The 24,045-nt window shown below is 44.2% G+C and overlaps 1 protein-coding gene across 16 annotated transcripts in view; it reads left to right on the top strand.

The window, feature by feature from the left end:
• Positions 1-323: 323 nt before the first annotated feature.
• The window catches only part of CHD2 (chromodomain helicase DNA binding protein 2), an 82,925-nt gene continuing 59,203 nt past the window's right edge, over positions 324-24,045 (top strand). For 5 of the 16 annotated variants that reach the window (XM_048956629.1, XM_048956630.1, XM_048956616.1 and 2 more), the window contains exons 1-8: positions 324-2,118; positions 2,223-2,307; positions 3,860-4,062; positions 11,343-11,422; positions 14,111-14,219; positions 19,058-19,129; positions 19,829-19,908; positions 23,789-23,845. The gene's annotated coding sequence lies outside the window, so the exon portion shown is untranslated. The other 11 variants (XM_048956632.1, XM_048956618.1, XM_048956619.1 and 8 more) reach the window with 11 other exon arrangements.

Below are 24,045 nucleotides of genomic sequence, written 5' to 3'. Positions count from 1 at the left end.
TTTTCTCTCCCAAGCCAGACGAATTTGAGCGTGGATCAGGTTCAGTTAAGATTATTTTCCACAATTGCTTTTGTATTTCTGCCAGGACTGATTTTTTACATCCTATTTACAGTGGTGGGGGTAGAGTAGAGGTGCTGACATGGCTTCACCCCCACAGCGCTGCTGCTAAAGACACACATGGAGCTTGCTTTGGCAGCTTACCCAGGGCTCTTGGGAAACAGCTCTAAAAATAAGCCTGAGGAGAGCAAGCTGCTTGCACTGAATGGGTGCAGCATTGCTGCTAGCTGCGCTGCAGTCCCAGGACACTGCCTAGGGCTTCTCTAGAATCACTACCACAAGATGGGGTTAATGGCTCAAGGCGTGCTGGGAACTGCTGGCCTGATTTATGAATATCTGATATCCCAGGTGCATGAAAGGGAGAGGAAAAACCTAGCTGTGAGCTAGAATGGCCCTGTGTGGCCAAGGGTGGGGTTGATCAAGAGTGCAAAGACCAAACACAGCCAATCTGTGCTGTGTCCTTCTGTCCCTGTGTTAGTCCCTGGGAGATGTGCTCCACAAGGGCACTGCCCTTCCCTCACCTCCTGCTGAGATGCTGGTTGGGCCACAAACCACACGGTGAACCCACTGCAGGTGCAGGCCGTGACAGTTCTGCTTGGTGCCTGGATGCGGAAGGGCTGGCACTGCAAGAAACAGCCTTGTACTGAACAACACACAGTGTCTTAAGCTGGGGGCAACAACATTATCTTGATTTTGAAAGAAACCCGGGCCAAACCTTTGAGCAAAGCTGAACCTGGTTGTTTGCAGTGGGGGGAATCTGCAGAAATCAGGAAGCTTGAGGCTTGCTCAAGCAGAAATGCTTGCTCAAACCGCAACAACTGAAGGGGAATTTAAGAGAGCCAGGGGCTTTTTACAAGAATTTGCTCTTTTCACACAATGCGAGTTCCTCCAAGCAAGCAGGGCAGTGTGAGAGGAAACGCGAGAGTTGCTCAGGAGTCTCTGTGGGCAAGATGGAGCCAAAAGGCAGAGCACTGTGGGCTTCACAAGAACTGGAAAAATGAATTCAAAATGAATATTCAGGTGGATTTCTGCGCCCACCCTGGCTGCAGGAAATGCGTTATCCAGTCACTGGCTGCATTTGGTCTTCCCCTTATGACAACAGTATCCGCTATATGGAATCCCAGATTGCATTAGCAAAGTTATAAAAAAGCCAGCAAAGCCATGACACATCTGCGTTCAGCTCCCTCATGCACGGTTACTGAACTTAAATTCTTTTGCTGTCTGTCAGAGCACGGCCTCAGCAGTGCAGCAGAAAACACCAGCAGCTCCACAGGAAGAGAAGCACGGGGCCACAGCTTACTCCAGCCTCGGATGCCTGCACATAGATCTCTTCTGAGCCCAAGATGAGCTTTCACCCACAATGCACATTTGTGGTTCCTCCAGGAGGTCTCTGTAGCAGCATTATGCAGTGCTGTAGGGTTTCATTTCATTTCTCTATACAGCTGTAAAAGGTTTCTCGGAAACCAGAGATCGTTGCATTTGACTTGAGTTTGCTTGTCTGCCAGAGGCTGTTTCAAGTTACTCTTTGCAGCCATACTGAATGAATCCCGAGGTGAGAAGGAGGCAGCAACAACAAGTGCTCTTTATCCTTGTTTAGAAGTCGCTGCTTCTAATTATGTTCCCTCCTTGTAATCATTAATATCAAGAACTACAAAATGAGGTCAACCTCTATTAAATGCAATGACTTTGCCTGCGGAGTTGGCGATGAAAGCAGCTTCACAATAAAGGTTTCCATTTAGGGGGAAGCTTCTGTTTCAAGAAGTCCCCTAACCCAGTGCAGCAGCTTCATTTTTCATGTGCTGGTTGTAACAAAACACAGAGACTAGGGCTGAGATTTTAATCAGCAAAAACCCAAGAAAAACAGAAGAGTAAAATCTAAACATGCAAATTAAGAATACAAGAATACCAAAAGACAAGTTGCTGCAGGTCTGGCAAGCAAAACCTTAATTGGCAGAGATGACTGAGAGCTGCAACCTCGAACCAACTCGGGGTCATCATGAGCAACAGCTGCGTGCAGCAAGAGGCAAGCAAGAGCAGCAGGTTTGCCTCATTTACCTGTAGGTAAGTGGGAATTCCCTGCACCTGGTTCCCTATAGGTGCCCCCAGCAAGTAGATACTGTGTGCTGTTTCTTGTGGTGGTAAAATGAAACTTGTTATGGCTACAGGAGCTCATTTTGAGATGTGAAAGACTACTGGCTGTGTAGCAGCACTGCTTTCTGCCTATTAGAGGAGTGTAGTCCTGTCCCATTGGTAAGTCTGCAATCTCTAACGTCTGATTTTCACCCAGCAGTAGCATGCAGTTTAAATGGGGTCGTAGTGTTATTACAGCTATTTGCATGGCTCTTTAGTTTGGCTTTAAGGTAGGCAGGCGCAGGGCTGCCTTAAGAAATTGGCCTCTTTTTCACTTGAAACTGGAGGTAAAGATGGCCACGATTTTTCAAAGCAGCTGATAAAAGCCTTGTGACTGGGGAAGTGAGATTGTTTTTTTCTTAAGGACTCCTGCAGCTGAGGCAGAGCGTTATTGTGACTTCAGCTCATGGCTACTGTTAACTGCACCATGCATGGGTTGCCATCTCTGAGGCCATGCTGAAAGCAGATCTACCATGTCTCCTCTTCGCTGCTCAGCTCTCTGCTTTGCATTTCTACCACTGCAGTCTGCTGAAATACCATGCAAATGCTCCCTGCCTTATTAACGCCCCAGCGTGCCGCTGACGCACTGCAGACCAACCTTCCCTGCTTAAAGGGGATTCTCGCCCTTTAAGAAAAAGCCCGCAGTAATTTTCCATTGCCCTGCTCTCTCTTGCCTACGTGGCAAGAATTGTTTGCGGAGGCCGGAGCGCAGCAAGCACCGATTCTGCTGCGTTGCCTGGGCACCCGCCTCCCTGGGTGGAATTGGGATTCTGTCCTCGTGCTGTGGGTGGGTGACAAATACTGCCCTTCCAAAGCAGCCTGGGGTTAGAAACACCAAGAGCCTCCCCAAATTGTGATAATAATAGATTGGGAGTTATCGCCTGCGATGATTTCTCTGCCTTCATGCAAGGAATTGCCTTATTAAAATGAGGTCTTATTTGCCGCTGCAATAGTTGCTTCTGCAAAGCAGCGTGTCACGTCACAGAAATCATACCAGCAAAATCTCTTACATCCCCCTGCTTCTGTTGTTCTCATTTAATAAACGAGATGGATATTAGCTGCTCTGCAGCTCGCTAAACAGATTTGTTGGGCAGCCCCTGGGGTGCCACTGGGCGAGTCCCTGCCGCAGTCTGTGGAGGGCTGTGGGAAATGCCTGAAATACTTGCAGCACTGCTGACAAGCTGTGTAGCAGCAGGGAGGACTGCCTTTATGTGCTTTATCTGCCTGCTGATGCCAGGAGAGTGCAACAGGCATTGCCGTGGTGGCTCAGGGATCATTTATTTGTGCGAGGCTGGATCTTTCCACACACATAGCACAGCTTCTGTGTGCTTCTGTTAGCTGCCTGTATTGTTAAGGATTTTCCCTACATCAGTGAGGTGTACCTCCTGTGTTGGGAATGACCAAGTGCCCAGATGCTTAGGGCTGAGCTTCTACATCCCAAGGTCACACTTCCCCTCATGAGTAACTTTGAGGTTAGAAACAGCAGCTTACCCACCTGTGTGCTGCCTGGCTCCCTCGGCTCAGTTATTTTTTTTGACGTGTCTCATCTGTCCCTGGATTGTGAAAAACTTCAGCTGCTGCCTCTGAGCAATCTTACTCAACCTTGGTATGAGTTTGGCCTTTGAAAAGTAATCATTAGTAATGGCTGTTTTCCTTTTCACTGTATTTTCAGGCATGAAAAGCAGGAGGTCTGGGCTCAAGAATTTTCCAGCTAACCCAGCAGCAAAGGGGGCCCCTTGCTAACACTGGTTTGGCCCCTTCTGCATCAGCTCCAATGTGCTGCCAGTGCTGGACATTGCTTGGCACAGTGCAGTGCAGGGGATCTGGTCCGCCAGGAGCAGGACTCGCCTCTTGTTGGAGCAGTCAGGAATGTGGGTGAGTCACTGCTTTGTCTGAGGAATGCGACCCTAGATCTTGGTTTCTTAAAACTTTGTTTGCTTTCAGAACTGCAGTGGTTTTGAGGGCAGCACACGCTCCTGGGTCTCCTTTGCCTCTCAGTCGTAACATCAGCTTTTGTATTTTTCATTTCTCTATCTTGTAGAAACATGCAGGAGGGAATACCCATTTTTGCATGCACTCGTAAGTCCGTAGGATCCCATAGAATTATCTAGGTCAGAGCATGCAAAACGAGCTGGCATTGCCCATTCTTCTCTGAAGCACTGCCTTGATACTGTGGTTCTGCCACAGTATCCTGACTTCTGTCCCCAGCGGTCAGGGCTTGTGTTCTGTATAACCACTGCAGCAGGAACTGCTCAGGGTTCTTCCACAGCAATGTGACTAATGAAAGCCGTCTCAGTTTCCACATGACACTAGAATGGTCTTTGAGGCTGATTTGTTTAAGGAGGGTGAGAAAAGCAGAGGAGAGAACGGGCAGGGAAAACAACAGAACACAGCACAGTCTTCCAACTTTTGTAGCTTTCAACTGTTTAATTAAGCTTAGGGACCTGTGGCCATGTTGCGAATGGTTCATCTGATTTCAAAGGGTTTGGATACCTCAGGAGCTATTGCTACCTTTGAAAATAAGGCTTTTCATGTGGATGCTTCAGCAGGAGCTTAGGTTCTTCCTATTATGTTTGCAAAATGGAAAAAGATGATGCTAAAATATTGCTCAAATATTCCTCGTACTGTTTTCCTTCACAAGTATTTGATATCTAAGCCTGACCATATTTATGTAATAGATATTTTCATTATCTGTGTATTGCTGTTTTGCTTTTTACAATTTATGATTTAATTCTACCAGTTATTCCCAAGTACTCTATATTTATTCAGTAGTGAGCATGGACTGCTGTGACCACATAGTTATATCAAAATGAATTTGGGTTCTTTTTGTTGCAAAACATTCTAGGGCTGCAGATAGAGACTGAATGTATGATAAGCTCTGAGCATTGAGATCACAAGAAAAGCTATCTACAAAATCCTACAGATTAAGGTCATGCACGAGTTACTAATTCTCCCTCCAGTGAGGTTTGATTGCAAGACATAGTCAGCTCCCACTGACTTCTTAAAATGAGATGGCTTGAAAAATTGACCAGATTCTGTCAAATCTGCTGCTAGAAGAGCTGGAGGTGTCGAAGAAATAGGAAACTGTCAGGAAAGAAAGAAGCAGGGACCAAGAGAGGGTCAAAATCCGTGCTGGCTAGCAGCTTGAGAGTGAAGGAAATCACTAAGACTCCTCCTTTTTCTTTTTTCCCCTCTTGGAACTTGATCTGCTGTGGAATTATGGTGCTCACAGCAGTGTTTTTGGGGCTGGGACTGAGGCTCCATTGTGCCAAAATACACATCTTTCCAAGTAAGAGATACGAGAGCAGAGAAAATATGGAGAACAGAATAAGGGGGTAATAGGGAAAGCACCTTGATCGTACAGAAAATTCAGTCACTGTCTTCTCCCGTGGAGGCAGAGATGCAACAGTCCACAACTGTATGGGGAAGGACAACAGCAGCATGTGCTTTTCTACCTCAATTTGCTGTTATCTACGTTTGGTCAACACGTTTCCCTGTGATCTGTGCAGCAGAGGGTAGCACTGGGCTCATCAACTTAGAGAAAGTATTTTTATTTGTTGCATCTAAGTACTTTGAAAGGTGCCAAACTGGATATCCCTCTAGCTTGTAGATTTTTGCTTGGTGTTGACTTGCAATGCATCATGTGGCTTTGTGCTTGCTTACCTTCTGTTACACCTTGAAGCAACATGCCACAAAGCCCTGGTTTGCTGGAAGTTAAAACTGGATTACTCTCCATGGGCCAGCCAAACGAGTGAGGTGTATCTTTACAGGGAGAAAGCACTGTGTTTTTAATGGTTAAATATCAGTCAGCTGCACACACATTCCTCTTGAAATAACCCGTGGCCGTAACAGTCTCATCCTGCTGGAGCTGTTATTAGTCTCCCCCTTTCTTCACGATGCCTGTAACTAGGGCATGCTGCTGCCTGGCTGCACATCCCAAGGGAGCCTGGTGGTGTTTGTACAAATGTGATTGGGCTGCAAAAGGGGTGGAGAAATGCAGTTCTCTGTGCAGGATATATTTAGTGAATGCAGCTGTGGGAGGCAACAGGAACAAGAGAGCTCTTGTACTGCCAAGGCTCAGAGCTTGCAAGCCTAAATCTGCTGTTTGCTTTGCAGTACATTTCTTCCCCTCTACAGTGTTTATTTGAATGTAGATTTGCACTTCAGTGTAGCCAGAGCTGCTCTTGGAGCTTAGAAATGAGATGTCACAGTGCCAACCCTGTTAGCTCCTTCTGCACACTCTGAACTTTTTCCTGGGTAAGGAGGGAGATTTGACCTCGTTTTCTCCGTTGGAGAGACTATTGTTGTAGGAATAGGTGTGTCATATGCTGTGGCTCCTGCCTGGAGTGGAAGCAGCCTTGCAGCACTTTGGCCTCTCCCCAGCAGCAGGTGGGGAGCTTAGTGCATTTTGTGCTGCCATGTAAACACTCCTGGCTTCCCTGACAGTCTGATCCAATATTCTCTTGTACGTCATGGAATATGGAGAGCACAAAAATAGGTCTGCTGACCTGCCGAGTCAAGTGGGAGCCTGTTGCCCTTAGGTGCCCAGGCATGGCGCTGGAAGAAAGGGCTGGGAACTGAACCTTGTTTGTCTGCTTTGTTCGAATGCAGTTGGGGATAAAAAATAATAATAACGATTAGCAACAGAGGACTGTGTCTGGGCACAGGGGATTATGAAGACACATATGTTTAGAGGGAGATGGGTTCTATGACTGCTCTCCCATGCAGAGGTGTTGTTCTGCCTGGAGAGTTCGCGTAGGAAATGCAGCACTTCCCCATAGGATGGCACGGATCTGGAAACGGTTAGAGCTTCATTAGAACTGGCGCGCTTTAGTTGTGGATGCGGCCGTTTGGTCCCTGCAGCGCTTTCAGCTCCTCACCTCCCCGAGCCCGTGCCTGAAGCTCGCGTTTCCCCGCAGCGAAGCGGTTAACTCTCTGACTAATTGGCTCCGAGAGCTCCAACCCTTCGCAGCAGATGACTGCGGGCGGGGGAGCTGCTCCCTTCCCCCATCGCAGGAGCAACCGCTGCGCCGAGAAACCCAACACCGCGCGGCCCCGGCCCGCTGTGCCCCACGGCGGGGCGTCGTCCCGCAGCAGTCGGGGGTGGAGCGGCTGCGCGGGTCAGGCTGAGGCTGTGCAGAAGGTTCTGCCCGCACCGCCCCTCCAGGGCTGAGAGCAGGGAGAGAAGAATAATAGCGAACACAAAAGAAAGTGGTGTTCGCGGCCTCCTGCGGGACGCCCTGCGCCTTTCCAGGCGGCGGTGGGTCGAGCCGCCGCCATTTTGTGGAGCGGGGCGGGAGGAGCCATGTTGTGGAGCCGGAGCTGCTCCGCCTGGAACGAGACAACCGCCCTTCTGTCGCCCTCCTTTAGTGCGGAGGATTCTAGATTCAGACTTAAGATAAAGAAAAGAATAAATTATATACATATAAATTAAAGACAAGAAGGGAAAGCAAGGAAAAATGTTTTCTCAGGGAATAAGTGAGTGGCGGGAAACAAAAGTCTTCTCCAGAGGCTGCAGAAATGGCGGAGCTGTAACGTGGCTCTCACTGTGCGGCCGAGGTGCAGGGAGATGAGGTGTTTCAGCAGGAGGAAAAAGGTGTTTTTGTGCAATATTTGGCTCCGGTAGGAGAAGGTGGCTGTACACAAAACAGCGGTGCTTTCTGATGTGGCTTCCAGGTGTTGAGACAGATAGCTTTGATTGAAAAATCTCAGGCTGGCTGCAGCTGTCAGAACTGCCTGTTAGATGGGGAGAACGTGGAGGTTTTTGTCAGCATGGCCAGGCTGACTGCCCTCCAGCAGACCATCCTTAGAGCAAAAAGCAGCGTTTCTGTCATTGTCCTCTGGTGTCTGAGTTTACTTTCTTTGCTCCTGGATCTCTCCCTTTCAGAGTGCGTTATACAGCTGGTTTGTTTAATGAGCCTCTGGGAGAGGGAGCGTTAATGCTGGCATTTGGGAAATACAGGAGAGATTGCTGCATGTGATTTTTGGTTTTGTGTCATTGTTTTCTGGTTTCAGACTCAGGAAAAGCTGCTCATCTATTTTTCATGCTGCTGTATTTTTATCCTGGCTTCCTAATGAGGCAGAGCTTGAGAAACTGTGCTGTTGGAGGCCTTTAGCGTTTGATCCAATGGTGTGTTTCCAGCAAATTTCAGTGAAGTTTGTGGGAAGCTCTGGGTTACAGAGGCAAATCAGTGCTTCCACTAGAGAACTTCACAGTGCATGTAAGGGCTCATTGCTCTGCTGTCCTTGCTGCCCAGACCATCAGCGTCTTCTGGTCAGCGATGCTTGGCACAGAAATACTCCAGCCCATGCTGTGTGGCACCCAGCCCTGCTCAGGACAGGGGGCAATGAGCTGAGATTGTTGGGGAGAGGAAAGAACCTGTACACAGCACTGGGATTTCAGAGAGTTTTACTCATAAATGAAGCCAGGAGTCAGCTTCTTCCATGTTAACTGCAGTTCAGTTTTGCAAGGTGCCCGATTCCCTGTCTCTGCCTCTAAAGGAATGTTTCCTTTCAAATTTGTCTCCAACTATGAACTGCCTGAGGCAGTGATTCCTTTATCACAGAAAAAGAATGGAAAGAAGCCGTTTTGCAACCTCAGGATCATTATTTTCTTGATTGCCCATCTGTATTCTACTTGGGGTACCTTAAATCCATAGGTCAGCGTGTCCTGAAAGCAGCGTGCATCGATTGCCAGCAGCATGTGCAGCATAGAGATCTGGTACAAAGTTGATGTACGTCTTTAGTTTGTTTTTGTAAGACTGCATTATTATCATAAAGAATATAGTAATTGTGATTTATAAAAATTACTTTCCCAGCATATACTAGTACACTTTTCTGAACCTCTCAGTTAGGTTCTATTTTCTCCTAAGCTTAATTCTGTTTTAGCATCACTTGAGTAGACTTTCTGCATTTAAATAATTGATCTTCAGCTTCATTTTTTGTTCCAGTTTTGGTCATTTTTGAATGTGTATGTGCATATAAAGACAATCCTTTATTAATCTTTTAAACGTGAGGTTTTGTTCATGCAGTAAAAGCTCTCTCCAAATACTTATTATCAGTACTTGATTTTCTAGCCAGCAGCACAATGTTTTAATAACTGGGATTAAAAAAAATAAAGTCCGTTATTAAAATCCCAGTGTTTCAATTTTGCTCGTTATGATTTTGAATTATTCAAGCATTTCACTTAATTTCCTGCATATACACACTTGTATTCCCCATACGTTTCCCTCCACAAAGTGTTCTGGAATCTTTTTTGTCTTGTGTACGTTTGCTCTTACTCAAAATTCTTGCAGTTCATTTCAGATCCTTAGGACAACATTCCATTTAGACACACCAAGAAAAAGCTGGAGTGATTCCACTGACCTAAATGTAATTACTCAGAGTGAATTAAAGGCACAGATGTGCAAGTTAAGGCCTATACATCTGGAGTAGCAAGAAGAGATCAAAATCACAGCTTTTGTTAAAATGTTGAATGTTTCTGCATTTTAAAATGAGACAATTTCTAGAGCAAGTTAAATAACTTTTAGTTGCGCCCAGTATTCAGACTTGAAGAAAATAAGTGATCTTTTTGGGCACACACAGCCTGAAGTAGATCTTCCACTGGGCAAAACTGCAGTGAAGTTTGCAGTCCGATAGTGATGGGATGTCTGACCTGAGCTATCTTGTCTTGTGCCCTAATTTTGCAAAATGCTCCTGGCCTTATGTTGTGGCAGTGCTGTTCTGACAGTGCTTCTTTGGGCTGCATATGTTTTTTTTTTACCTTTTATACCCTTTTAATATTAAATCTTTGAGTAAATATAAAAAAAATTCTTAGTGAATTATTTCAGTGAGACAAGATCTTCACCAATGATGACTTGGTTGGAGAGAGAGAGAACATTTGTTTCAGCATGCAAATTTATTGCTTTCAAGTATTAAACCTGCTTATTCTCAATAGATAACATGCTGGACGTGCACAAAACTGCTCGAGTTTCAGGCTGGGTGAGGCCCTGCCAGCAGCCAGCGTGTAGCAAATGGACTGCAGGAAATAGAAAACCTCATGGGTAACATCAGGAGCTGTTTCTGGGGAGGTGACATTCTAATCCAAGCACGTCCCTGATACAGTATCACTACATCAAAAATTGGCTTTCTCCTCGTCTAACTAGTGTTGACAAATATAAAGGAGTTTGTTTTGAGCTATGAATGTAAGAAGCCTTTCCTTTTATATATGCAGTGCGTTGTCATGCTGGTTGTCTATAAAATTTAAAAAGTAGGCTTGTATAATTTTGGAGAAAAGCGTGGTTCCTGTTACTGCATGTGGCAATTTGCTGAATAATGCATCATTTTGACAACTATTATATAGTAATCAATACATTGCCCTGTGGTGCTACCTGTGCATAAGAGAAAGGAATGAAGATTGTTATGGAAACAGGCTGTTACTATGTTGTTTGACTTGGTTGGAACAAGAATCTCATTCTGTATTGTATTTTTCGAGGCCTGGGTTGTTTTTCTTTCTTTATTCTAGAGTAGCTGTAATTCGTCTTGCTCTCTCCGAGTGAAATTCATCATGTTTGTAAGGGCAGCACAGAGCCCTCGTGGCCCTGGAACTCCAGAGATTTTTCAAGAAGAAACACCTTTTGTTGTGTTTGTCATCAAAGCTTTCATAAGTCTCCCTTGACGAAAATAAAAATTGAGATTTAATAAAAAATAAGAATTAAATCTTACAGAGGTTTTTTCCCTTGATTTTTTTTTTTTAATCTGTAAACACAAGTTTGTGCTGTTTTCCCTATTCTCACCCTATTTCTTAAACGCTGAAGCAGTCAAACGTTACTGACTCGCATTTGAAGAAAACAAATTGGAAGGATGAATAGATGAACGATTTCAGGAAGTAAAATTTAAATCTGTACAGGGCACAAGTCATGGTAGGATATCAAATTATTGGAGTTTGAAAAATACTGCATTAACTTTCTAGAACTTCTAATTTTTTTTTTTCAGTTGTACTTGAAATCCAAATATTCTGAAGGTTTTGTTTAAAAACTATAAAATATTGTTTTTAACTCTTTGCATATCAGCTGTGTGTTACCTTGGAACACAGGAGTATGGTGTCTTTATTTTGAAACATGAAGCTGGGCACAGCTCTCCTAACCTTGCCAATGCTTTCTTTTTTTTCTTTTCAGACTCAAGATGAAATGATGACCATTCCCCATCACAGCAGAACACTTCTATGACTTTGCAGACTGTATTTACAACCAGAATGGTAAGAATACCGATTGCAGATTCATTTTAAACCCTGCAGATTTGTCTGACCTTTGCATGACTATCAAGTCTTCTAAGTTTCCAAAGCAGTGAAGAGCGTCAGTACAGAGAGGTTAAAGCGTGTAACTCAAGTGATACAGCCTGACTTCACATCCTGTAGCTGTTGGTGTTAAAGTTCCTGGGAATGTCCACGTTAATCTTGTTTGCTTTCAGAAGTGATGTCAGTTATAAGCAGAGTTGCATCATTCTTCTTCATGTCGAGATACTTGTTAGCACTTGTACAGATTCAGGTGTTGAAGTAGGTGCGTGGAAGGAGTTGATCAGTATTTTTTTTTACAATGTCCCACTCCTTTCATAAAAGTTCGCCAAGCCAAGAAGAATATTTTAATAGTTACCTAAGAATCAAACTTGACAAACCAGGGCATTCCATACAAGTAGCTGTGGTAATAAGCTTCAGTAGCTAAATATATAAAAACATCAAACTTCAAATTTCAGAGCTCCTTGAAGAAAAGAGCTCTAGATTTCTCCAGAAGAACAAATGTGTATTCCTTGGTCAAGTCAATATAAAGTGCAGTAAGCACCAGGCAGTAGTTACCTTTTTTCTGTTTGCCTTATTGTGTGTGGGAATTCACACCAAATGAAATGAGCTGGGCAGGTTTTTGGGTGGTCTTAGATGTAAAATCTGAGCTGAGACCACAACTTCATGTGTACAGAAACAGTATCAATTCTTTGCGTTCTGACCAACAAGTCAAAAAAATTGCTTAGGATAGGAGACTAAATGCCACAAAAGATATTAGTTCAATTTCTCGTTTTCCTATGATATTATTTTCGTATTGATAAATTGTTTTTCTTTGAAAACATAAAAAGAGCTGAATTGTGGTTAAAAGAGTTTAATTTTGAATAAGCTGCAAAAAGTACTGGAATATGGCATAGCGGACTGAAAGATTTATTTTCTTTACCATATGCTTGTGACAGCGACAAAAATTTGTTTCAAATTATTCTTGGTAATAAAACTTTCTCTTGCTGCTCAAAAGGTTCATCGTTCTAAATGGGAGCACCATAAAAGTGCTAGCAAAAGTGCCATATTAACAGAATTGTCGTTTTCAGCATTAAGTCATAGCAGCAAAAAGGGCATATGCAAAATTCCTCCATGTAGATGTGTTTGCAGTTGTTCCTTACGTGATGGAACAAAGGTCTGAGCTTGAATTCCAGTTCCAGACCCAGAGTAGAATGAACAGCATGAACTGACTGCTAGAACTGTTGGTGCTATCACTGCTTGCTGTGTGAAAGTAGCAAAAAACTTTAGCTAGGATCAATATACCATAATAATCTTTGCAGCCACAGAGGGAAGTTGGTTCTGTGCTTAGAAGAACTTTGTCTCTATTTACCTTTCTGTTTATTGACATTATTCTGTGTCAAAGTTTAGTCAAATCAATATCAGTCATTGTGAAAAGTCCACAAATGAGAGCAGTGCAGCTGCAGCTCTGTTCCCTCAGCCTTGGTGCATGCTGCTCCAAAATTGTAGGTTTTCAGAAGTGTGATCAAAGGTAATTTTTATCTGCCTGGGTGTTACTGTGTTTTTAATGGTGAATTAATAAGAAGGAAACACAAGAGAAAACACTGTTTATTTTATTAACACATTATATACAGGAATGGAATGTAGGAGTAGACTTAGTTTAGGATGAAGTGACAGTTTCTGTGAGCACACTGGAGGAATTTAAATGCCTACCACAAAATCGCTTATGTTTTTGAAGGGTTTCTGTTATCCTGTTTGATAATGACCTTCATGGAAGCTGGGGAGGAAGGTTGAAAGCTCATAGAATAAAATTGGGTGCCTAAATTGGGAGTTGTAGCCACAGATGCAGTCTCAGAAAACATTTCCCAAATTAGTAATGGAAACCCTAAGTTGCCTCATTATTCTCTGACATGTGGTTCATAAAACATGGGTGAAGTATTTGGTTTAATGATACAGGAAGCCAGAAAAAGAAAGTGCTGTCTAGAATAGAATACAGTGTATAGAGGAAATTGCAATTGATCAGAAATAAGAAATTTAGAAACCATAGAGGTGGTAGGAACAAGAATTTCGTGTTTATGCGGAGCTGACCATGGGAGATGAAAGTGTGAGAAAGGAAACTAGCACTGTTCTTCTGTTTTAGTGGGAAAACAGAATGCAAATGGTCTGTCATTGATATATGAACACGAAATTTGTCTGATGAGTGTAGTGACTGGTTGGAGTGACTGCACTTACATTCCCTTACATACAGCTCACTAGAAGCCAAGAAAGAGGAGGAGAAATGGATCCTTCTGTCAGTCTTTTTGGAGCTGCTTTTGCCTTGGTGGCCAGGAAGCAAACGAGCACCACTGACTCTATTTAATTAGGATATTAGACTTCCAGTAACTTTCTGGTTATACTTAAACGCAGTAGAGTAATTGACTGTTAAAAACATACATCTGTAGAAGGTACAGGAATAAATATGTTTTTAAAGATGAATAATCTATTACATTAGGTAGTCCTGGGGTGTTGGAGAAAATCAGATAAGCGTGCAGGTCAGGTCTTGTTCAGTTATAACCTTAAACTATTCTGGCTAGAACCACACTATTCTTACGAAGTGCAGTTATGTCTTAAACACTTGATCTTTTCCATTTCGTGTGGCTGTCACGAGTGATCGTACTTCATATGCTTTTCTAGGAATGTGTTCTGGGAAGAAACAGCAGAAAGGCTAGGAGTCGTATATTGAACTTCATGTCTTTATCCTTGCTGTGAAGACAGTCCTTCCACATTGAGTGACTATGCCTGTGTAAGTAGCAGTGCTTTTGCTGTACTGTACTTCTGTCTGATTTGTGCCTCATTGTGGTTGCCTTTCCCTTCTCTTCGTTGTTGGTATTCTTCCAAGGAGCACAGGCAGCACCTGGGTTCTGTGCATGCCAGCACCTTTGCATGCAGTTATGCATGCACAGTTCCACTGAGAGCAAGAGGATTAGCTTTTGCTTTGCAAGAATCTGAATGGAAATGAAGCTGCAGAACAGGTTCCCTGTACCCCATATTTGCAACAAACCAGATCTCCGATTCTGCTTGTGGAGAAAAATCAAAAGGCCTTTTGTGCTCTGCCAGTGAGAATCCAATATCTGCGTGTTTGCCCCACCAGTACTTCCTTGGCTGGAGGCTCCCTTTATCACCATGTGGGCCACCAGCACTGCTTTTAGAAGACTGCTAATGCTGTATCACCACAGTCTGTAAGGCAGCAGATTTGTGCAGTCCTGCCATACAAACTGTCTCCACCTACCCTACGCAGAGAGGTCTGCGTTTCTCTGTATTTTGCAAAGAAATGCATCTCCCAGCTCAGAATCATTATCCTTGGGGACATTAGTGAATGATTCTTTCCAGCTGACCAGATACTGGCTTTTCCAGGGCTGCAATTCAGGAGACTGCTGCTGCAGTCCAATTGCATGATTTCCAGTGCCGGACTAGCTCTCTGTAGGCCTTCCCCAAACATTTCAGTATTGCTGACTTAATTGCTGCCATACCTACTCGCATTACTGTTTAAAAATAGGGGAAGAATGGGCCATCTTTTTGCTTTTAACAGAGTAAGCTGTACAAACAGAAGGAGAAAGGCATGCTAATCGCTCACTGCGATCGCTGAAGCATGTAAATATTAATTATGTCATTGTCACGTTAGCTGGGTGCAGAGCAGTATCCTCACTGACTGACTGCAGGCTGACATCTCAGATGCTGGCCAGCACATGGGGATGCTCCCATCCTCTTGGTATCTGGTTTCCATGGCAGTAGTCAAAATAGGAGACAGCATCCCGGTGAGGTTGCCATATGAGCCAGTTTCTATGGTGTTGGCTAAAAAAAGCAGGGTGCTGTGTTGTGTTTGGGCGCTTGTGGTGTTTTTGAGAGGCTCTAATGTAGACAGTGATGCTGCAGGCAGGCAGGTGAGAGGTTCCTGCAGCTCTCTGCGTGGATGGGCGTGTGGAGCAGGTGGAGGCCTCAGAGAAGGCACTAGGGTGAAGGGAGAAACATCTCTGCGGTATGTGGTGAGGTGGGCCCTGTCCGGACACGGCTGCTGGAGGGGCCCAAGCGAGGTGTCCTGCCTCAAGGACGAAGGAGAGCTGAGGCACTTTGTGAGCGCCTGAGGGTTGTCGAAACCCCGTCTGGGAAGGAGGCGGCGCTCAGCTCGAGCGGGGCCGAGGCTGGGTGGAGCCGGGGATGCCCCGGCCAGGTGGGGTTGGGGCCGCCGGCAGGGTGGGCGCTCACGGCCGGCTCCCGCCGCCTCCTTCCCCCTGAGGGGAGGCCAGGGCGGACGGGACGCGAGCCCGCGGCGGGCGGGGCGGGCGCGAGGAGGCGGGCGGGAGCCAATGGGCGGCGGCCGGCGGCCTCTGAGGCGGGGAGCTGCGGTGCGCGCGGCCAACGGGAGACGGCGGCTGGGGTGCGCGCGAGCCCGGAGCGGGGAGGTCGAAGGAGGGCGCGGCGTGGCCAATAGGAGCGGTGCGCGCCCTCGGTCCCGGCGGGGAGGGCGCGGCGCGGCCAATGGAGAGCGGCGTGCTGCGCACGCGTAGTCGGAGGCGGCGGCGGGGGGGGCGCCGCGCGCCGTAGGTTGGGGGCAGGGGCGGCCCCGCCCCTTCCTCGCCGCAGTGAGTAGCGAGCGGGCGGCCATGTTGTGCGGGGGGGAGGGGAGGAAGGAGTTGAGAGGAGACGGGAGAGACTCCCTCACACACACGGCACAAGATGGCCGGGGAAGCAGCCGCCGCCGCCGCCCGGCTCCCGGGCGCTTTCCCCGCCGCTCGGAACGGAGGGGTCCGACGGGCGCTCCGGGTGCCGGGCTCGGCGGCCACGTCGGGCCCGGTGCTGCGGGGTCTCCGGGGGCGACGGAGAGCGGCCGGGGGAGCCGCCGAAGGGCTGCGACGGGCGAAGGGCAATGGCGCCGGGCTGCCGAGCCCTGCCCGAACCTCGCCCTCGGCGGGCGGGCGCGGAGCCGTCCCCCGGGCGCCGGCGGGGCGAGGAGGGCGGCGGTGCCCCGTGCTCGGGGCCCTCGTCGGCCGGCAGCGGGCTGCAGTCGCCGGTAAGTGCCCGAGCCGCCCTGCTCCTCATTGTCCTTTGTCCTTGGGAGGAAAAACAAAACGTCCTTGGAGCCGGGAGGGGGAGGGGGCCGCCGTCGCTCCCGCCGTCCCGTCCTCCCCCCCCACCCCCGCCCCTCTCCCCGAGGGCGGCCCAGGGGACCCCGGCTTTTCTCCCCGAGCCCCTCCGGGCCGAGAGGGGACCTTGGGGCCGGGGTGCCGCGGAGGGAGCCCCGCTACGACGCGTCCTCCCCGCCGCCTCTCGGGCTGCGGAGCGCTCCCCGCCCCCCGCGTGCGGGGCGGCCCCGGGCCGGGGAGCCGTGGATAGGGGCGACAGCGGGCGGCGGCCCCGGTGCTGCGGCAGGCGGACGAGGGGCTGCGGGGCTGCACCGCTCCGTGCAGCGCCGAGCCGCCCTACGACTCCGCTGCAGCGGCAAGAACTCGGGGGGTGCGGACCGTGGCACGGCAGTGGTTACGTGCTTAGCCCCGAAGCTCCCGTCTGTTTAAAGAGCGTTTGTTGCCCGTCGCTGCTCGGATGGGGGGTATGTTTTCGTAGTTGATAAGAACAAAGACGCCATGTCCTTTTCTCTTAAAAATAAAACTTAGTGGGTTTTTTTGGTGGGGTGTTGGCTTTTAACTCTTTCTAAACCAGCAAGTAAAAAAAACAGACTGCGGATGAGACAGCTCGGTACTTTATTGAGACAATGGATAGGAATATACCGCACTTGGGAAACAGTTGTTCAGGTGCTGAACTTTAAAGAAAACTCCAACAATTACGGATGATACGATTTTGCTATTTAAATGGCAATATGAAAACTTCCAAACATGAGGAAAACAAAGATCGGTGGTGCCAAGTCTGTAGTTTGAAGTTGGCAGAATACTACAGTTGTGATTTAGGTGATGGCAGGAGGAGAGAAGGTACTTATTTAAATAGGAATTACGCGATACGGAGGCGAATGGGTTCCCGTGTGACAGTAGAAGCTTTTAAAAAGCATTTATTGGGTGACAGTTTTGTTCCTAGTGTTCAGTCCGTGCATTTTTCAGGGAGCTTGCAGTCGTTTCAGTTTATATAGCATTTCTATCGTTGTTTTGCTTGTTAATAATTTAGAAGTTGTCCAACAGCTATTGCAAGACTTTTGAAAAATGCAAGTTTAAATGGAATGTGTGATGTTTGTTTTGTGCTGGCTTACGTTCAGCAATTAACAATTTAGGGGTAAAGCTGTAATTCCAAATGTGTAAGAAGTCACTGCAGTAAAGCAGGAGGTAAATATTAAGAACTTCAGTTTTAATTGGATATTGTGTGTAGCCATATTTATTGCATTCATCTGTTGTACAAGATTATAAAACTCCGTGCAGGTTTTAAATGCTGCAGTTAGAGGTAAACCTACATTTTTATTTTTTTCCTCTGCAAACACGAATCCATCGTGGCAACAATGAAAGTGGCCTTTTTTAGAGATGGAGATAGAAGTTTGAGCAGCCATTGGACTTGTATCACCTTTACGCAGGGTGCTTCATATCTTTGTTTTAGGTTTGGGTTCTGGCTTTGTAATTCCAGCAACAGTTCTGCAGTGTAGAACAGGTTCTGACATGCAGACTTTGCAGAAAAGAAAGTTCTAGCTTTAGGTGGGGGGCTGTAGTTTTTTGCTCTTTTTTAGTATGTGAGGGGACATATTTTCAAATAGCTTTGGTGTGTTTCTTTCAGCTGCTGAAGCCAAAATAGCAGCCGTCGCTCACAATGAATTGCTTGTAATTTTTAACATATTTTGTTTAATATCTGTGCATTTTTGTGTACGTGGGATGTTGGTCTTATAATTTAAATCCTTAACGTAACATGAAAACGATTTTTAATTTACCCACATATGAATGGGATTATTTCAAACTTCTTGCAGAGTATGAAGTAGCGATGGCAAATGTGAGTGCTGCAGGATTAAATGTTGAGGCTTTTCACAAAAAGGGAGGGAAGTTGGCTGAAGGTAATGCAGATATGGGGTTGGGTGTGTGGAGGAGCACAGTTTGGGATCTCATGAAGGTCGGAGAGCTGGAGGCTTTAAACTGTATTCGGAGGGGCACGAAGGAAACCTTATTTGGGGAAATGAGGTAACTCTTGACTGAGCATTCAGAGAGGCCAATGACAGAAACCATTTCAGAACTTGCAGCGATAGCAAGTAATTTTAAATAACGTTGCATAGCCTACTTGTAGGGACTTTAATGTGGGAAGAGTGCAGGGACTGAGAAGCGTTCTGCAATACAGAAATGACTCCCGAGGAAAAACTAAAGTGGTTAAGCATTTGATCTTTTGGTCAAAGGAATAGGAGACAGAAGAGCAGATTACAGCTCTTCATGCAGAAATAGAGATCGTGCATGTTGTGTGTCAGTCACTCTGCATCTCCTGTGTTTTTCTTCAGCCAAGTATGTACAGTCACCCGTACTTTTATTTTTAGAGTTGAGTTATAAAGATGCAGTTACTGCTATTTGTAAGTTTTTCTTAATTTAATAATCATCAAAATAAATAAATTTCAAGCATCTTGTCCTAATTTTCTAAAGCAAAATGCTGAGTGTATTTTTTTTTTTCTTTCAGGTAGAGTTCCATGAACAATACCTTGTTTCCTGAATGGCTTCCAGAAGAATCGTTGGTACCTTATTTTCTTAGGTAAGAGTGGTTATAACTTGTGTTAGTACGTACAGTTATTGTTAATTATATGATAGTGAGTTTTGCTTTTTTACTACTGTGGGGGAAAAAAAGGCAAAAAAATTCAACTTAAATTGGAAGGAACGCGTTTTATAAACGGTCTGGACTTCTTGGATGCCTTCTTTCTGCAGACACGGGTAGACTTCCAGCAATTAATGAAATACATGCCCCCTCTCTTTTCACTTTAGCTTTTCTAAGGTTATTTATGAAAGTGGACTGTATGTGTGTAAATATACACACGTGTTGTATTTGAGGGAGGTAACAGTGTATTTGTGTAGACCCAGATAACTGCATGCGTCCCGTTTCACCTGTGAAAACAGGCATTCAGCTTCAAAAACTGTATTTTTTGTATTCAGAAAGTTTGTAGCATTAATGCTTGGGCGCATGGTGACATCTGTGTGTGACAGAATAACTTTAGGCTTCAGGTATTTCTGCAGAAGACCGTTCTGCGGGGTCTTGTTCGTTTTTGGAGACCTGAATGGTAATGCTTGGTAAATACAGATATTACCTTGTATTCTAGGTACAATTTTTATCAGTCGTAAGACACCCAACATGTTTTCAAGAAGTTTATATTGGTCAAGAACATAAAGACCATAGGTAAAAACTGTGTGTGCCTTTTTTCTCTGACAGACTTGTTTCTTTTGCTTTGTTTTTCTTTAGTGGCTATTAATGAATACGGAGGATTCAGATGGCTGGTCAAGTAAAAGACCTTGATCAGAATTGAACGCTGTGTGTGCCAGGTATGTTCTACCATTGACTTTCTGTTTTTAATTCTAGATGTGTTATTTTTTTAAGCAAAATAAACATGATGTGTTTAAGCTCAGACCTTGTTGAATTTTCTTTCCACTCTCAGTGCATTTGAGAACTGCTTTTATATGCTAAATAATGCTTAAGGCTCTTTACTAATTTTCTGATATTTATGTTATTTGTAAGACATATTTAAGAATCTGAAATGAGCAGAACTGTGAAGTAAGCCTGTGTTTATGGGAGTTGCCATTCTTGTCAACGACGACCAGTTTAATCAAACTTTAGAAATAGTTAAACTGAAGGTATTGATTTGTTAAAGGTGATGTTTGTGAGTTTTTACGCACTATTTTTACAGAAGAAACATAGAAATTCTCTTCTCAACATTTTAATTTTTTTTTTACTCTTAAGAGCCTAAACCCACATTCAGTCTGAACAAAAAAATCTTGCTGTCCTTGCAGTGTCAGTTAACCAGTGTTCCAATGTTTGATTATTATTATTATTTTTTACATTTCGAGGTTCTGTGTTTAGAGACAGAGTAACATGTTACATTTGTGCCATGCTTTTACCACTGTATAATTAAAAGTTGGGAATCTTGTTTGTCTGTCTTAACTGGTTCCTTTTTGCAGCTTACGATGCTAATGTCCTTCAGTGTAAATTCGGGACCTCAGAGCTTAAGGGCGTTTACTTGGAGATGTGTAGCAGAACTCTCAAAAATACTCCTGACAATTTGCTTTTAAATATACACAGAATTTATCCTCGTAAGTTAAGAAGACCAGTCTTACAGACTTACCTGAGTGCAGCTATTCTCCTTGGCTTGGATGAAGCAACAGCCTGCTCGTATAGGAGGAGTTAAATACCTATTTTCTTTAGGCATTTTAAATCTGTTTGTATTGTAATGAACTTCTAGCAGTAACTCGCTGCAGACAATAGGCAAGATGGAAATCAGTCAGTGTTTTCAGGTAACAGACATACACCGTACTCTGTGGATGTACTGCAGCAAAGATTAGAAAGGAAATACGTTGTTCAGTGCATTCTGGACTTTCGTTGTGCCTCTGCCTGAGGAGAAGTTTGAGAAGTAGAAATTAGTAGGAATGATCTGATACCTTGAGAAGAGCAGCACAGCATACTTGAAATCCCATGTGAATCTTCAGTTATGAGGGGCCAGAATTGCCAGGTGTATTACAGTCTATTATGTAGACTGAGCTGTGATTCACATAAAAGAATATTCGGACCTTGTTGGTAATAATGGATCTAGTCAAACTCAAGATTTGTGTCCTAATACTATATCTTTAAGCTACTAAAGTTACCACTCTTAATGACTTGCTTTTAAAAAGTGCTTAGAGCTGTGTCATCTTGACTGACCTGAGCATTTTAGAATGCATACGAAATTGAGCTATTTGGTCTTAATTGTTTTATATGCTCTGTATGCCATCATGATGCTGTTTGTACTGAATGGATACTTACAATACAAACAGTTTTAAAAGTCCCTTGCTGATTTTGTGACCTCTTTGGAGTCTCTTGTTTTTGTATGAACGTGTTTACATCTAGTAAGTGTCAGCTTGCTCCTTAATTTAGGTATGCCTTACTGGGACTCAAGGAAAGGTTTAAGTTCATGACCACACTGCAGCATGTTAATAAGGCGTAACGTTTGTAGGATTGACAGCTTATGTGGAAAACCAGTGGAACAGCTATAGGTTGTATCATCTTCACAAAAATACTTCCTTAGTTTCTCCTGATAAAGAATGTGATGTCAAGTCAGTGGTTTAAGAGCAGCTCGTCTCGCCTCATTATGAAAGGAGACGTGTTTTCCTGCTTCGTGGACACACTAGTGCTAATCTCTTGGTGAAGGAGTAGCATCTGTGCTTCAAAGCATGTTTTCTGTGGGGGACTTGCAGCATCTCTTTGTACTCTGGAAATATAAGATGCAACTGTAAGCCTACCAAAGAAGTCCACATTAGTTTAAAAATCTAATCACATGATATCTACAGCAATTACTGTGACCGGTTGGATTAAGAGCTGTTTAATTTGCCATGTATGAAAGAACGCTAAATAGGAAATAGATGTGTTAATTGTCTTAAGCTTTTGTTTACTGTCTGCCCAGTCTGCTGCTCTTGGTGTAAGCATTCAGCTTTTGTGCTGCATTTAATAGTTAGTGAATACCTCAAGGGTATCGACAATTGTAAACTGAATTGTTAGGGTGTGTTTGAAAATAGTGAAAAAAGGATCACTTGTTTCTGTACATTAACTTGTATCTTGGTGGTGTTTTGTGAAACTCACTGTTTGATGGATTCATCTGTTCAATGAAGAGAGGTTTCACTACTTCTTAGCAGTGCCACCACAACAAATACTGCATCTGTTCTCCAACATTTTGCTGAGTTGGGAAGAGTGCTGTCTGGTCAGCTCTGAACTGGAGTGTTTTGGTAGAGGAGGCTTTTACTTTGTGCTGTTACAAAGCCGTATTTTATATCCTCATTCAAGTTTCTGAGAAATTACCTTAAATGAATGCTATCTCTAGATTTAAAGAAAACAAAGTAGCTTGAAGGTAGATAATGTGTTTTCGTTGTTAGAAATGATTTGAGTGCTGTAACTGGAAAACCTTTCCATGGCTGGCTTTACTTAGTCTTCGTCTATTACATTGCACTCTTGATTGTTTTATTGAGTGTAATGTTAGATATGGGAGAGAAGGAGATTTGAAGGACATAATTAAGCCTCTTTATCTAGTTCACACATCTTAAGCTTTTCATGTGTGTTCTGAGTAAACGACTGACAGGTGCCTCTTGAATGGTCAAAAGCTGGCAACCATGTTGTGTTCTACAGACTCATCCACCATTTTAGGATTGCCTTCATGTTGTGCTTTCATTTAGTAACAGCTGTTGGATCATCATTTTAAGTACATGTTTTAAACATGTAAATTTCATGTTCATCTTGATATCCTTCATGTTTATGCCACTCGTGCACTCATGATCTTTATTAGTTTTTCCTTCTAAAGGGATTTTTTCCCATGTTAATTGTTTCAAGTGAATTGTAACAGCAGAGAAATAACTCTGTTCATTTATTTTTCTTTCTACTCATCTGAGTAGCTATCAGTTTGAAGATGAGAATGTATAATACTGTAGGAAATGAACCTCATTATAATGGTTCATCATACAGGTTCATTAATTTTTACTTTGTTGGAAGGTGTGTTCTAGTATAAATAGAGTCTGAGAGATCATGAGAGAAGTATTTTCCTTCTACATCAGAAGGCAACTTCTGTATCTCATGACTGTAGGTTGATTGGTATGGATGAAATGCAGCAAGAAAAGGAGAGGAATTGGTGAGGTCTTGACATTTCAGGTTTTATTTTAGTCTTTTTACCTCTGCATAACATGATTCTTAATAGGAGTTTATCGGTAGGGATTCCCAATAAGCATTTTCCAGATGGAGTTTTCATATCTGGGACTTGACCATCACGAGCAGCTTTGTAAGATACAGATCAAATAACTTGTTCCATATGAGTCTGTTAAACTATCCTACTGCATCCAACTGATACCACCTATTTGTGAAATGAGTATTTTAATTACTTTTATGTGGAAGGCAGATCGGTTTCAGCATGTTTCCACTCAGTTTATTTTCTCTTTAGGAGATTTATGAATAGTTTTTTGGGGGAGAATTGTACAGATTCTTACTGCACATTGCCCAGTCATCCCTCAGGTTCAGATTCTTCATAAAAGTGCCTTCCATACTTTGTGCTTGGGAGTGTTTTTATTCAAGGGGGGAACTTCAACTTCTGTCATAAGCCTAGGCTTGTGTGTTCTGGTCTGCTACGTCTTTGTCTATGTTTTTATTTTATTTTTACTATTAATTTAAGCATTTAATATACTGTTTTTCCTGCAGATGTGTTGAGGAAATGATTTACTGTAAGCAAAATAACTGCTCTTGGTTGAAGCACTGGTAAGTTGTTATTCTTAATAATGATTTTTACATTTTAGCTGTAAAAACAACTAAAAAAGAAAAGAACCAACATATGGCTGTAATGTTGAACTTGCTGAAGTTTTTGACTGAGTACATTCTGAAGTCCTTGAAAATGTATTGCTGTGCATGTGTGTTTGTACAAGGCTCACTTAGGAGGACCACAGCAGCATTGTTGCTGA

Source organism: Lagopus muta, chromosome 10, assembly GCF_023343835.1.
Source record: "Lagopus muta isolate bLagMut1 chromosome 10, bLagMut1 primary, whole genome shotgun sequence".
NCBI lineage: Eukaryota > Metazoa > Chordata > Aves > Galliformes > Phasianidae > Lagopus > Lagopus muta.
The sequence above is the reverse complement of the archived record's forward strand: the minus strand, read 5'-3'. Positions and strand labels throughout refer to the sequence as shown.